The sequence below is a fragment of the Corvus cornix genome, chromosome 4 (genome assembly GCF_000738735.6).
Source record: "Corvus cornix cornix isolate S_Up_H32 chromosome 4, ASM73873v5, whole genome shotgun sequence".
Classification (NCBI taxonomy): Eukaryota; Metazoa; Chordata; class Aves; order Passeriformes; family Corvidae; genus Corvus; species Corvus cornix.
In genome coordinates this window covers 54144286-54160167 of record NC_046334.1, presented here as the reverse complement: position 1 = coordinate 54160167, position 15882 = coordinate 54144286, and the positions used below count along the sequence as shown (strand labels likewise).

The 15882-nt window shown below is 37.5% G+C and overlaps 1 long non-coding RNA gene across 1 annotated transcript in view; it reads left to right on the top strand.

The window, feature by feature from the left end:
- The window catches only part of LOC120409866, a 113957-nt gene extending 107633 nt beyond the window's left edge, over window positions 1-6324 (top strand). The window contains exon 3 of the long non-coding RNA XR_005601683.1: window positions 5881-6324. This is a non-coding gene — a long non-coding RNA (uncharacterized LOC120409866). The remainder of the gene's footprint in view (window positions 1-5880) is intronic.
- The last annotated feature ends 9558 nt before the right edge of the window (window positions 6325-15882 follow it).

Sequence of the window (15882 nt, the reverse complement as noted above, 5' to 3'; positions counted from 1 at the left end):
GAATATATTTTCCTCACCAGTTCAACAAAATTTAAGGTATTGAAAAATGATTTAATTTCACTTCTATTATATATTATAAACTGTATACTATGCTTCAAATATGGTGAAGTTTAAAGGATCCCTTTAGTGCTTCAAATAATCCTTGTTAAGATAAATAGGCAATGACAAGCAAGTACCTTTCAGACGCTCTATGTAAAGCTGTATTCATTAAAAGGATAAGCTTTGATACCATATATGCTCACAGTTAAAAGAAAAAAAGACTTCTTCTTTGGTATAGAACAATGCATTAAAGAGGCCATACAAGTTAAAGAAAGTGATTATGGTTTCAAAGCCTAGACAACTTTAATTTCTTTGCTTATTATCACCATTAATAGTGTGCTAGTACTACTGTTTTTATGGGGAGAGACAGAGCTCTGTTTCCTGTAAAGCCTTTCCCTGCTATATGTAGCAGAATACTGTGTATATTCCTAATATCAGAAAAAACTGCAGGAAAAAGAGGCCACTTTCCCAATTATGCCTTTTAGAAGTGAATTCTATCCCTCCTTTTGCTTCAGAACTCCTACATGATCCTGTAAAAAATATCTGCAAAGACTTATAACTTAGTCATGTGAATGAGGTTCACTGAGGATTCAAAAGCTGCATCCCTGGCATGAAGAGTTTTGGTTACCCGTTATCAGCATCACCAGCACATTGGTGCACTAGGTGACAATACGGTTTCACTTTATCTACTGTGTATGCGTCCTCTGTGTTTCTGTTCTTCAACTAGAAGTTTTGCAATTCAAAGAAGTCTTCTGAATTTCATTCAACTGATTTTATCACTGTTGCTCCTCTTGAACTGCATGGAACATCCTTAAAGGGAATTTACAGAGCATCTTTACTGGAGACCTGTTGCAGATGGGAAACTGAAGGTCATATGTCCTTTGTACTTAACCTTTTGTGACTCCTGGCAAATTAATACTTGAAGGAGAGCCCTATTTTTGCTGACTAGTTCTTCCTTTTCTTGTGTTATCTTTGTGTGGCTTTGAGACTTCTTTTCATGTTTGGGTGGAAAACCTTCACTTTGATGGTAGTCAAAAATTGTCTGTTTACTGGGTGGTGCTTACATGCAGCATAGATTAGGAAATATTTTGTAGCTAAAACAAGAAAAGTTTAGAACAGCCTTAAGGAAATGAGGAAAACTTGAAAAAGTCTTGCATTTTGAATCAGAAAGCCTTTTAGTTGCCCAGTGTGGGAACATACTGTTTAGCAGATCTGAATGTCTAGAGGGGTTATATTAAAACGTAGTTCTGAAATGACTGATACCTGATTTACATATATTATGAAGATGCCTCCTACTAGTTCATGGTAAAAATTAATTGAGTTTTCCCAAGGCTTCAAATTTTCTGCTATTTCATGAAAGAGTCCAGGTTAAAACAACCCTTCTTAAGGAAGTGGAAACTGAAGAGTCATAAACAGCAAATGTTTTGGAAATTTTCATTTTGATGAGTTAATATGTGAAAAGGTGTTTAGAGTTATCGGATAGAAACTCCAGTCAATACAGAGACAGCTTTTAAAAAACTCAAACTGAAATTTATGATAGGACATTGTACCAAAAGAATTAAAAAAAATTCTATGTTATAGGATCACTTTTCCACTATTATATAGATTAAAAAATAATAGCCTCATATTAAAGGAATAAGTATTTCTGAATTTAATTATCCATATTAAAATGAAAAAGAAGCATGCAATTCTTTTCAAGTGCATTGTATAGCTGTTAGTAAACCATTATTTTAAAAGGATTACTACATACCTTTTCTGTAGTGGTCATTTCTGTGATATAGCTGTATGACTAGAATGTTAAATTTGTTGTCACTGAGGAAAAAAAATTTTCAAAGAAAGTTCAATTTTCTTCTGTAGGAAGCATGAAGAATTCTGTTTGTGTTACCACAACATAACTTTATTAATTTACTTGTATGGAGCTAATAAATAGATTTTTCATTTAAAGTGCATTTCTACAGAAACAATGGCCTACCAAAGAAAAGTTTAACAGGTAAACAACCATTTTTAAAATAAAATTATTTATAACTATACTAGTCTCATACTTTTTAAGAAACTTGTTCTTATTTACTATTGTTTATTTTCAAAATTACCATTATAATTTTTTAAAAATAACCTTCTTAAAGATTTTTATTACAATTTTAGCAAAGAAACGGAGCTAAACTGTTCACATTTGAATGGCTAGAAACTAAATCTCCACTGATACATATGTATCTATATCTTCCTCCCTAAAATGAAATTTGAGCATATAAATACCAGAAATGAGTGACAGCAAATATTCAAGCTTATAGTACTTGTGCACAAGGCAAGTACTGAGGGCTGTTTATTGGAATCCTCCACTGATAATGGACTAAGGTATCTCATAACATGCTATACAGTTAAATTGTATTACTTTTTTATGATTGGTCTCTTTTCAGTATGGGCATTGCTAAAATTGCAGCTCCAAGTTATTCTGGTAGGTTGACGGTCCATCCTGTCTGGGTTGGATACCAGAGGTGATAACATTCTGCTGTTTGACATCTGCATCTATCAGGGCTGCACAGAACACTGCTATTGGATGCTGGCATACCAGCAGAAGGAACACAGCAGTAAATAGTGCCTTTACACTATTGTAAGCAGTGCTGTAAAGCTTTCAGTGAGCTGTTTTGAGTCACTGCAAAAGGCAGGTACAGAAATTCAGAAGGGATATCATCTTGTCTGTGCATTGTACCTTTTTTGTTTCTCCTCCAGTCTATTTAAGAACAGCAGGGATTTTGGCTTGTAGCTATAGGTTCTCAGCTGATTCTCTTGGAGCAGGTATTTTCCTGATGTACTTACTGGCTTCCTTTCTAATTTTTGTATGTGTAGCTATATACACATAAAGATTGTACATAAATGTTCACAGGGTTCAGGGTGAGGTTGCCTGGTCCTGTTTCAGGCTTTCAAATCCTTTGCAATGGTGATGTCCTGAAGGATGGCAGCATAATAAGCATGCAGATATGTGAATCAGACTCCATCTCTGAAATGATGGGTTATGACAATTACTGTAGGAAAGGAGGTTGCCAGACAAGCCTTGCTGATAAGATTAGTGGTACTGCTGATACTGGCTATGTCAGCACCACACACCTTCACAAGCTCTGTTATAGTAACACAGCAATTCACTGTTAGGCAGAAAAGCATGACAAGAAATAAAATCAGCTCATCAGTCTATTTCTATATTTATAATCTACACCACATATTTAATGGTAAGAATATAAAAAAACATAAGAAAATGCTTTATCTAGGAAACAGTTTATACATCTTTGTCAAGTCCTGACATCCAAATTACAACCTAAAGGGTCCTTTTAATTTCTGTGTAACACACAAGCTATAGATTTCAAAGCTTACCACTGTGGCAAGCTCACCACTTGCACTGAGGCAAGTTTGCACTGGGAGTAGAATATATCATATAGTGGTGGCCGCCATGTCAGGTTTTGTTCTCTTTTTATGCCAACAGCTTTCTCAGTCTGAGACACTTAGACATATGTTTACATTAACTCCAGGTGATATTCAGGGCCAGTTAGGACCCCTGACCAAGGTGTGCACAGAACATGCTGAAATCATGGCACTGAGGTTCACACAGAACATGATGTGATGCCTGCTTTATAGTGTCAGATATCCTTTTCTAAGATTTAAGTTAGAAATCAAAATTCCCTAGATGCTCATTGATCTGGATGTAAATGGATATTGAGTTCTTTAGGCTGCATACCCAAAGTGGTCAAATAAGGTACAAGCTGTGTTATTCTCACAGTTCCAAAAATTAAAGGAAATGATATCTTGCAGCTGCATACCTGAAACATCCCTGTTCTCAGTGAAGCCATTATCTTGTCCTATACACCCAGCAAAATAATTTATGAGCTTCACACAATTAATTTATTGTGTCGTCAAATTCATACTTTTTGAAGAAAGATTACTGTCTCAGTTTCCAGCACTCTTCAGTAGAAGTGACTTTGCATAAATAAGATTAAAACAAAAACAGACTTGCATTTTCTTAGTAGAAACAACCCCAAAATCCCCAAACTGTGGCCAAGCACTTTTGTCAAAAGACTAACAATAGCATTTGCATTGATGTTATGAAAATTTCACTACTTATCACTTTAGTTTAAACTACCAAGTCCACATGAAACAACTGGATTTGATGAGCAGCAAATATTACTGCAAATTGTCATACCAGTTGACTTAAAAATGAATGAAACCCAAGCCAGAGTTGCCTTACCAGACTCAGTAAGCCTGATGCACAAAATCAATTCAAAATGAGAGTTCCACAGGTCAAGACAGATCTAAATATGAGCAAAAACTGACTGGCAAAATAGGCTAATTTTTAATCTACATTATTTTGGCAAAATAATTAAGTAGACAATTTAGTTTTAACCCAAATTCTTACTGCTCATGCTTTGGGGATTAAGTACAGGGAAACTAGCATTACTGGAATCTTCAAATCTTACAAGTAATAAAATATCACAAACACAGCATTCTGGGAAGACCACCTTTTGTATGGAGCTTTTCTTTGTGTTGTCCTAATTCACATCCCATGCTACTTACTGTTTACTGTTGCTTAATTTTGGAAAACTTCAGTCTGAAAAAAAAAGTTAATTTTGAAATCCTTTGTGTCTATAGACAGGTTAACTGGTAGTAAAGATGCTAGGTTTTTTTTTTCTTTCTTTCTTTTCTTTGATACAGTAGTGTGGAAATTGTTTTCCTTTCTGGAATGAAAGTTAATCCTTTGTGTGAAATAACAATAGCAAATAGAAAGACAGGTAATTATCTCCAAAAACATGAACTGATTTGTTTGAAACTGAACATCTATGGACTAAGCTATATCAAATTTAGACAGTGCTTCTGAAAATTGTGAATATATAGTAAATCACAAGCCTGAGGGCATGCAAAGCCTGAAAGACCAAAAGCAATGTCCCATTTTACCTGCAACAATCTGCTATAAACGATTTTGTAAGTGGTAGGAGTATTTTGGATTGTAGGAAGAATAAGTAGTGCTTGGCACACCTTATGTGCAGTGCAGAATTCTTTATCAACTTCTTTAATAGGAAGGAAGGTAATCCTTAGTGAAAAGACTCTCATTTGTAAAAGTGAAATGGTTAAAATGTTACAAAGTGTATGATTATTCTTAATTTTTGGATTACTGTAATATGGCAGCTCTGTTATCTAGCAAATCCATATGCAAAAGACAACTGACCAGAATATTAAATATAACCTCTAACTAGATAAGAGAAGCCCTCAGCTCCATAGATGTTTTTTTACAACTACTAGAGCTAAAATAGATCTCAATTAGTGAACAAAAAGCTTTCTCAGGGTTTTCAGGAGAATTGTAATAGAATGTGAATTCAGTGAGGATTAAGAGCAAATTCTGCAAATGGCGTTAGAGGTAAGAACAACATATCCTGAAATCTCACCTTCTCCTAGATTTAGCTGTCTGTGTGAAGTTGGAATTCACAGCTTCAAATTGGGCTTAGGCACATTATCTTCTGGGTGCAAGAAACTGTTGACATTTTTCCTCTAATGCATGGTGCAAAGCAGCAAGCTGGGGTCTGTGCTATGAACAGAGCAGCTGGTGAGGGCAGAGGGCACAAGTAGCGTGCACCCAGAACCTCTGCAAATGGAGGAGCCCAAACTCTGTCTGATGTCTCCTTGCATAGGGCTGAGCTAGCAGCCATAAAGCTGTGGTGATACCAGGTGGGGGACAGACTCTCCACCTTGGAGTAGTTTTGGATATTAGTCACTAGACACAGCAAAGAAACAGGATCTGATGCAAAACTCGGAATGCAGTTCCCTTGTATTCTAATCTGAAGGTTTTCTTCTCTGTGTTTGCAGAAATCTTGAATCCTCTTCTGCATCAAGTCACAGCTTTAACACAAGGACTGCAAAAGGTATCCACTGACTGGAGCCAACAGGCTGGTGGGCTGAAATACTTTTGGCTACAGAGAAGGGATTTAACTTGGACCCCATTAAGTGACTGTAGTTGGAAGGTGTGACTTTGGGCTGAATGGCTTTAAGTAGTTTATAGGAAACCTTGTGGTAGTGATAAAACTGGTGTAGTAATTTCTATTCAAAGCTTTAAAACTGGAGGCATATTAAACAGATATTGTATCAAGAAAATTAATCTGTAGCTATTGATTAAAGTTTCTGCAGACACAAAAAGAACTATAAAAGTAAATGTTTTTTATTAAACCTTTGTCCTGTTAAATGACAGGAATCTACCTTCAACTAGCACAGTGTGATTTACGGTAACAAGAAAACTTGAGGCAGAAACTAATTTTCCACATCCACTGAACTTGCATTCATGTGAAAAAATCTAATGATTATAATAGAAGTACCTCTGGGAGTAAAATTTACTGCAGAGTATGAAATGTCCAAGAAGGTTTAACATATGCAATGTAATATTATACAGCTGTTATGCAATACCAGCTCATCCTGTAAGGTGTTGTCTGCTATCGCGGTAGTTCCACTGAAGCTTGGAAAGGATTCACGTTTCTGTATAGTATGCAACCTCTGTGTGTTCAGAAAAGAGCTAAAGGCTACAACTCTTTTCTTCTGTAGTTGTTAAAGTAGTTCTAAATACATTCAGATGTGCATTAAGGAAATTTAAAAACAGTTTTAAAAATATTTGCTTTACTATTCAGTTAAAAAGAAGTGAGCTTGAGTTCCCTTTTTTTCCCCCTAGGTTTCTAGCTCTAGCTATGTAGAACTATCTGTTATACTTTGCATCAAGTTACTTAGTGCTTACATGATAACTTCCTATAGTTCTGCTGTGATGGCAGTAATCTTCAGTATGGAGGAGGTCTTTATTTCTGTTTCCCATGCATTTACATCTTAAGGCAGCAGTTTTATTGATTTCATCAGCCTTGAATATTAATGCTGGCTGTAAGCCAAATCCTGCCTGTCCGACATACATACTGTTCTAGAGACCTTTATGGAAGTAACAGGATTTGGCCCTCCTAGTTTTAAAACCTTTGAGCTTTTCAATGCTATACATCTATTTATCTATCTTTGTTGTATTTCAAATATGCATGATATTGATTCAGTTGACTATACCAGCTACAGGGTCGTTGTTGTACAAATTAAATGGGGATAACTCTATGAGTAGACTTCTTATTTGAAAGCCAGTCATTTTTGCCTTGGATTTATATGCACTTCCAATATGATACATTGAAAGTGCCACAGAACAGAATATGTAACTGGTGTAATATTTAACGATTATTTGTGTAACAAGATATTTATATATTTTACACTTACTTTTATATTGTTTCTAAGAGGAGTTTGTATGCAGAAAGCATTTTTGCTAACCATATTCTGTGTCCACCTACTGAAGCCAGGTATTGCTAGTGTTGCTGAATCTCCTAGCCTGTTAGAGGTGAGCATGCATTCCTAGTGGGCACACGTATTCACAAATCATGTTTTTGTATTTAGACATGTTCAGCTACACATATCAAAATGAACAGAAGCATTCAGCACCCAAAAAATCCCAGCACATGTGGCCTCATCCTTGTACCCCCTGTGCCTTATAAGGATGAAGATGCATTAATGGGAATAAATATACACATGCAAGATCAGTCCCTCCAACGAGGCTCAGACACTTGGTCTGTGCAATAGCTTCCTCTGTATCCCAGGCTCTCTAGTTTCTGGCACCTGGGCACTCTACTTGCAAGGCTGGTACAGGTCCCCAGGTCCTCCCTCTGCACACACAGATGCAGAGACACATGGTCACCTGCACTGTGGACCCCTTCAGTAACCAGTCTTAGACAGTTTCCCCAGTGACTGGCTTGTGCATCTGGTCTCGGATTGTTACACACAGACATACACACACAAACTCTTTCTCAGTCAGTCTCTGGACCCCGTCTGTGGTCTCTAGCAATCAGCCTTGACCTCTGGGTCTCTCCAGTAGCTGTCTCCCTCCCAGACGTGCACACTCAGATCCACCCCAAACTGGAGTCCACTTCCATACCTGGTTACCAAGCCGCGTTTCGTGTTCCCTGACTTGTTCCGTCTCATATTCGCTGGGGATTTCATGGTGATACACAATCACTCGCAGTGTGTGCACAGACTGGTGTCTACAATTACTGGCACCACAGATACATAGTCCCTGTGACCCATGATCTGATTCCATTTGCTGGCACTCACATCCTTCCCACCGCAAGCACACACAAGCCCCTCACTAAGGTAAAGAGATAGAAATGGGATTTAATAAGAAGACAGGACAGACTGTGGTGATAGGCACAGGGCATGGCCAGGCAGGCAAACAGAGCAACGGGCGTATGGATATATAAATATGACTATTTACATGTGATCATCCTCTTTTGTCACCTTATTCATCTATTTTCCCATGCTTATTCCATCAAACACTTTGATTCTTCTCTATCCCCCCCCTTTGGCTCATCCCTTAAATTTTTCATAATAAGTCTTATGCAATGTCAAGAAATTCCTCCTCTTCATCCCATCACAAATCCTGCACCTCCCTCAGTCTGAGGGTTTGTCCCCAGCTTCACTGGGGTGATGCTCCCCTGGAACATTCCAGGTTGAGGTGGGGAGTAGTTGTAGGTGATGAGGTTACTGAGTTTCCCCTGCCTGACCGTGTGCCTCACACATCTGTGTGTGGGCAGAGGAGCCTTTTTCTGCCATAACCTAGCAGATCTGTACAAGTGAACTTACATCCTTATCACATTGCTTTTGAATGTGACAATAGCTTATTTCAAACAGCAGAACAGGAGAGGGATGAATAAAAACCTCAGAGACTGTATATAAAATTTTCTAGCAACAATATGTGTCAGTGGTTGATCTGCAACAACCCCACCTCCCTACACCTCTTTAGCAACAACAGCTCTCTTAGCACAGCTGACAGACCTGTGACCACAGCAGTGCTAATGGATACCACTATAATTCACAGGTAGTGCTCATGGGATATAATTTGCGCTGACACTATACTGTGAAGTGTAAATTCCCTATTCAGGAAAATTCCAGTTACATTCCCTTCTATATAAAAATTTCAGCATCTCTATTTCTCCATGTAGGAAGCTGAAAGTCAGTTTGCAACTCAAAGGTTGCAAAGGTATGAATGCATTACTTAAAATTACAGATCTCTAGTCACAGTCCTTGCTTAAAATCATCCATAGTGAAACGGAATGAGCTATTTGAGAACAAGTAAACATTTTATGTTGTGTATTTGCTCAGCTTTACACATAGAATCCCTTGGTGCCTACAAATAGATAAACTTGGAATAATGTTATCTATGTCATTAAAAAAAATTCAAGATTATAAAATTATCAGCTAAGAGAATAAAAAACATTGTATAGGTTGCATCTTTTATGCAGTCCCTTTGTAAAAGTTTTCAAATTGCTTTTGGTACAAATCTGGCCAGAGAATTTATGGGAAAGAACAAACAGGAATGAATACTGTTCAGACCTTTAAACTTGGTGATATTTTTCTGAAGAGTGGCAATAAAAGCATGATGACATATCATAAAAGGAATAAAAGGGAGAAGAAATATCCAGTGCTTTTAAAACTAGGTCTTTTGGCTCCAAAGGACTGTTTTGTATGAGGCAAAGACAATGGTGATTCACAAGAACCAACTATAAATTATTTGAGGTGAAATTTGGATATTCCAGCGAGCATGACTACAGTCCTTGCACCAAACTTTAAGGCCACCTTATATGTTTTCAAATAGTAGTATACTCCTGAATTTTTAGGCAATAATAGTTACTTATGATACTTTCATATTGTTACTGCAAATAGCTAACAAAAGGGCAATGACCTAAACACTCCCAAATCATCCTGTTTAAGGCTTCATGATATGCTGTATCCAGGGTTACTATAATATTTAGGTGTTTTGTTGAGCATAGAATACACTTGACTGCTGGTTTAATGGAGATTCCTGATACTAGAGCATCTCACAGAAGTTTGAGGGACCAATCTAAATCTCCTGAATTTCAGATCTGGCTCCTTAAATGACAGCTGCTGAAATCAGGCTGAGAAATTAATATATATTCATATATATACTTCCAGATTCTTCCTGGTCTTCTGTGGTCTGTCAGTGCCTGAGCAGACAGTTTTAGAGGCTAGAATAAGCATCACATTTTTGAACAGATCTTATTCTTTATATAAATGGGACATATGGAGTTATGTCCCTATCAGTGAGTGGGATAGTAAAGATGGGAGTATTTTCCTCTTTGTTTCTCTAAGTCACATAATTCCCTGTTTTAGAGGCACTTAGTCCTTGACCAGTTATCTAAACAGGTGTTATTCCAGGGATGTACCCCCAACATTTTTACTTGAAGCAGTAGCCCAGATCTGAGGTTAATCCTGCAATCAATTGCACTTGTTACACATTGTTTTGGTTCAAAAGAAGGTTTTGTTACACACAAACCAGATGTCCAATAGAGGATATTAAATTGGGAGCTCTGGTTGTGCACTTTATCACCGTACAAGTTCGAACTCATGTTTGATCCTTCATAACACGTATGTGGTGATGGTGTTTTGTCCAGGGACCAGATGAAAGCTAGTCTGAAAGTGAAATCACAGACCATGCAGGGTGTTGATGCTGGATCACATCACCACCTGGTTTTGATTTACTGATCTTCCTCTGTTGTGTTAAATTACATATTAGTATAAACTAGGCCAATAAATAGAGCTATAGAAGGGAATATGCATAAACTTTGTCTAAAAACCAATACTTGTTTTAAAATATTACTTTTTCACTGTCATTTTTCCTCATACAAACTGTGCAAAATAGCTGTTTTTCTCCCAGCATATGAACATGGATGCAAAGATACCGAAAGCAAAGCACTATGTCTTTGATCTCTCCTGACCCAATCTGTAGCTCCTTTGACAGATACGGAGATAACGGACAATCTGATGAATTTGTTCCTGCCTCACTCAGATAGAAAGTCAATCCAATTCTCCATTTCTCAACTCTGTGGGATAACAATTAGTGCCAATGTCTTGTCAACTGTGTGCTCATGGAGTCCTTTCATATGGCAGTCAGTATATATTGAATGAAAACTATACAACAAGAAAGAAAATAACAACTGGGTCAATATTTTAGGGTCAAGTACTTCAGGATTCAGTGTCAAACAAAGCCCAAAAATAAATATTAAGTTATTGTTTCCCTTAAGAATATAGAAGTGCTCTATTTGAATGTTATATGAAGGTCATGCTGATCTAGCAACATTTTAAATGATCATAAAATTATTCCTGGCTATCAAAATGTAGGGTAGAGTACATATTTTGAAGCTATATTGCTGGATACATGTGACATACAGTTAACCTGTTGAACACTATCTATAAGCACATTCACAAAGAAAATGCATACTGCAGAATGCAGCTCTTTAATTTTGCTGCAAAGGTATAATGAGATCCAGGGATCTTATTTCAAGGTAAAGTGAGATAAATTCAAGGTTGAAAAGGAAAGTACATATTTCTAAAAGTAAAAGTAATTAATCTTTGCAAAATCTTATCCAGGGAAGTTGTGGATTTTCACTGCCTGAAAACTTTAAATAAATCCAGTGTCTTACAAAAGAGATGTTCTAGCTAAAAAAGGAGATATGGGCTTATAAGGATTACAATGGAGAAATTTCTATGGTGTGTTAATATCAGAGGCTAGACTGGACGATTGTCATGGTTCCTAGGACTCAAAGACTAATAGCTTGTCTGCTATTAATTTAATCAAGGTTTGCATTCTAAAAAAAAGAGGAGAAAAAAGAATTCATCACTTTTTGTCTTCGTAGACAAGGATTTAAAGTGATAGATGCTCACTTTCAAGCTAGAGTTCTTTTGTAGGCAAATGTCCCATACTAACAAAGTTAGGCAGTGACAGGTTGCTATTCTGAGTTCACGAACAAAGTGTCACCAAATAATTGGTGGGTTCTTCTGATGTGCATAAGGGTTTCAAGTTTCTATAACACTTTGAATTAATGAACAAACTATAACTGATTATTTGGTTTCTTCTTCTGAGGTGGGTGAGTAACAACGTTAACAAATGTCAGAAATCTTGCTATAATGCAGGAGCTAATAAGTAATTTTTGCAATAAAATAATTACTATTATTATGTGTTTAAACTACGTTATCATTTTTGCATTCATTCTGCAATAGTACCCAGATTAATCAGGTTAAAATGGGTTAATTAGATTAGGTTCTTATTGTGATAAAAAGCCAAAAATATTTCTGAGCTATTTACATTACTGGGCAATTCTGATTTTAAAATCAGAGCACATACAACAACTGAATAAGGGTGCAGAAGGGAAAATATATGGAAATACCTTCCTCATACAAATGGTGTGTATGGATATAAAATATAACATATGTATACAGGTCATACATATGTAATATACCATTTGGAAACCTTCTACTTATGTTTTTTTTAAGGAAGCATAGGAAAGTTCTTAACATTACATTGAAAATTTCCAAAAAATTCAAAACAAATGAGAAGAATTGACTCACAAATTTCTTTGAATACACTAGAAAAAACCTCTCACAACTCCCACGAGATTTCTTAGCAAAGGACAGTTTAGAGAATCGTCAACAGATTTGAACACTTCAAAATATGGTGGAATAATTGAAAGACAGGGAGAGGAGGAGCATACAGACAGAATTTTTACCTTAGATTTGTGAGAAATGGAAACTAAAATATTCAGATTATATAAACGATGAAAAATTTTTGAAATTTACTTACTTTCAAGTTTGCTAACGTTAAAATCGAGACATTCTGCAACAAGTGCACAAGTATTTACTGTTTGACTAGTAGATATTTATTGCTAGTGGCTTTAGGCAGAGGCTAACATTGGAAAAAATCAGATTTTAAACTGTAGGAATGTCTTTGATACAGGCAGTGTGAGATACAGTCATACGTAGTTTATCAGAGTGCTATGGTCCCGTGCCAGCTAGCACGATGTCCAGGGCACCGAGCAATCTCCTGCCTGCCCCGAGCAGGGACAGATGGAGCCCGATCGCGGCGCGCGGGGGAAGGGGCGAATCCCCAGCTCGGGTTCGCCTCGCACCCCGATGGCCAGTGCGCGCGAAGGAGGTAGGATAAAGCGGAGGGACTCCCCTTCGCGAGAAAGGGTTTATTCCAGGGTAAACAGCCACGTGCGTGAGCGGGACGATTTTGTACCCCGACAAGCAGGCGTGGAAAATACACAGTAACCAATAATACATCAGCCAGGGGGTGTTACCGGGGCGGGGAGAAGAGATTACACCCAATGGGAGAAGGGGCAGGTGGGGAGGATTAACAAGGACCAATTAATACCCAAAGGAGAAATACAGGGAAGAGAAAAGTGTGACTAAAGGTAAGGCATGGATCCCAGGTTTTGGGGTGCTCAGGGCTTTTGGGGCTGGCCCTGGGGTTGGCCATGGTTCACCGCAACATCAGAGCACCAAATATTATAACCAGTAGAGGTCAATACTCTACATTTGTACTGTGTATTGTATTGCAAGCATAGCTAAGCAGTATAAAACATCAAATATAAATCCCATTGTGTTTTAGGATAGTAATGCATAAATTATTCTGCGATTTATAATTTTTTTCACAACTACTTGGTTACTTCAAAAAGGTGTAATTGCTGGGTAAACTCAAAGCAAATTTTGACAGTTGCCAAGGCAGAATCTCATAAAGAATTTAAGTACTTGAAGTGGAAGAGCAGCATATTTTGAAGTCTTACTCTAAACCTGTGAGGTCCAGAGCTCCCACAGAGCTCTTTCTTATATTTGACAGGTCTGTAATCTGTAAGCACTTCAGTTCTTGACCTTAAAGTTGTCCAGATGCTTAAATCACTGTTACTGCAGTTGTCAGAAGTATCTCAATCCTGGTAGTTCAGCAATTCAGCCCTAACTCAGGGATCCAGAACTAGGCACCTACTGCCTTCCTCCTTTGAGGGGTATGATCTGCTAAGCTTCCTCAGACTTACAGGTTACTGAGCATGCAGTGATAACAGCTGCTTCCTTTTAAAGCATACCTAGAGAATAAATCTCCCTTTTCACTTAGAGATTTGGTTATTTTAATATGACTGTGTGAATCCTGGTTCATTTCCTCCTCTACTGAAAAAAAGTCTTAATACTGCTTATCTCTTTAGACTCATGAACTTGTTTGAGACTTTATGAACTTCAGTGCATATGTTTGTGAATAAAAATGCTTTCCACCACAGATACTAAACTTATGTCTCCATGATAAATTCCTACATGAAAGGAGCTAGGACAAAAAAAAAGTAAAGCGAGTTGACATGCAATCCATACAGCTTTTCCAAAGGAGAGGTTTTGTATGTTTTATCCAATGATGACACGATGTCAAATAAATGTGGGTAAGTCACTAGGACCGTACTGCATTCAACAATTAGTTTGAACTCAGATAGGGAATTGCTGAATTTGTGGTGAACCTGTGTAAACTATCTACTACAAAGATCCACACCATCAGAAGACTGCCAGGTTGCTGAGTGTAACTTACCTGTCAAAAAACGGACTTAAAAGGAGATCCTGGAACTACGGGGTGAGTCTGACTTCCATTCCTTGCAAAATGATGATCTACAAAATGGAATAACATGATGAAGCACAGGTGCAATCTCATTGTCTTAGGTGCCAGGAAACATGAAGCTCTATAAGAGTATGAGTAGACAAGTGGGTAAAGGAGAGCCAGAAGACATAATGTGTGTGGATTTGGAAATTAAAATCCTTGAGAAGCTTCTATTTAAAGGCCATGTAAGAAGTTTGGTTGCTATGAGTGTGGAGAAAAAAACAGGCTTAATAGGATGGCAAGATGAAGGGTAGGCCACAGCTTAATTTTAAATCTCTTTTCGGGGGGAAGTAGAGTATGGATCCCCACAGATCAGTGATCTGTGTGTTTTTATGCAATATTTTCAGAGATGACCTTGAGACAAGGAATGTGTAACCAAATATTCAAGTTTGCACATGTTACTGAGGTCTTTCAGGCAGTTAAATGTGACACTGATAGTGAGAAACCCCATAAGGAGATCACTAAATTCAAGTACTGAGTAAAGAAATGCAAGATGATCATTTATGTGAGTAAATAGGAGATAATGGAACGTAAATCATACTTTAAAAATGGTGAACTTGAAAGTAGAAGTTAAACTCAGGAAGAATATCTTGGGCTCTCTGGCAGTTTTCTGAAATCATCAGCTCAGTGTGCAGTTTTTTCTCAAGAACAAACAGAATATTTGGCATCATCAGGAAACATATTGAGACTAAACCAGAAACAAACATTTTTTTTCTCTCAGAAACATTGATGCACTTGATACAGAGCTTTTCCTTGCATCTCAAAAAGGCTGCAATGTAGTCAAAAATGATGCAGAGAAATCAACTTCTCATGATTATGGGAATGAAAAATAGTCTCATAATAAAAGATTAAAGTTGTCATAGAATCATAGAATGATTTGCATTGGAAAGGACCTTAAATATCATTTTGTTTCAACCCCCCTGAAATGATCAGAGACTCCTTCCACTGGGCATGTCCCATCCAGCCTGGCCTTGAACACTTCCAGGGATGAGACATCCACATTCTTCTCTTCAGGGCTGCTATCAAACCATTTTCCAGCCTGTATTTCTGCTTGCGATTGCCCCAATGCAAGTGCAGAAATTTGCACTCAGCCTTGTCATGAGGTTTGCACAGACCCACCTCTCAGGCCTGTCAAGGTCCATCTGGGTGGCATCCCTTCCCTCAGGGTGTTGACTGCACCACATAGCCTGGTGTTGTTGGCAAACTGGCTGAGCCTTTCCATTTTGGGAAGAAAAGCCTGGACAGATGATAAATATTGGCAAAGTCATGAAGATAGTAGTTAAGGCTGTTGTTATTCATTAAATCCCCCAGTACTTGAATAC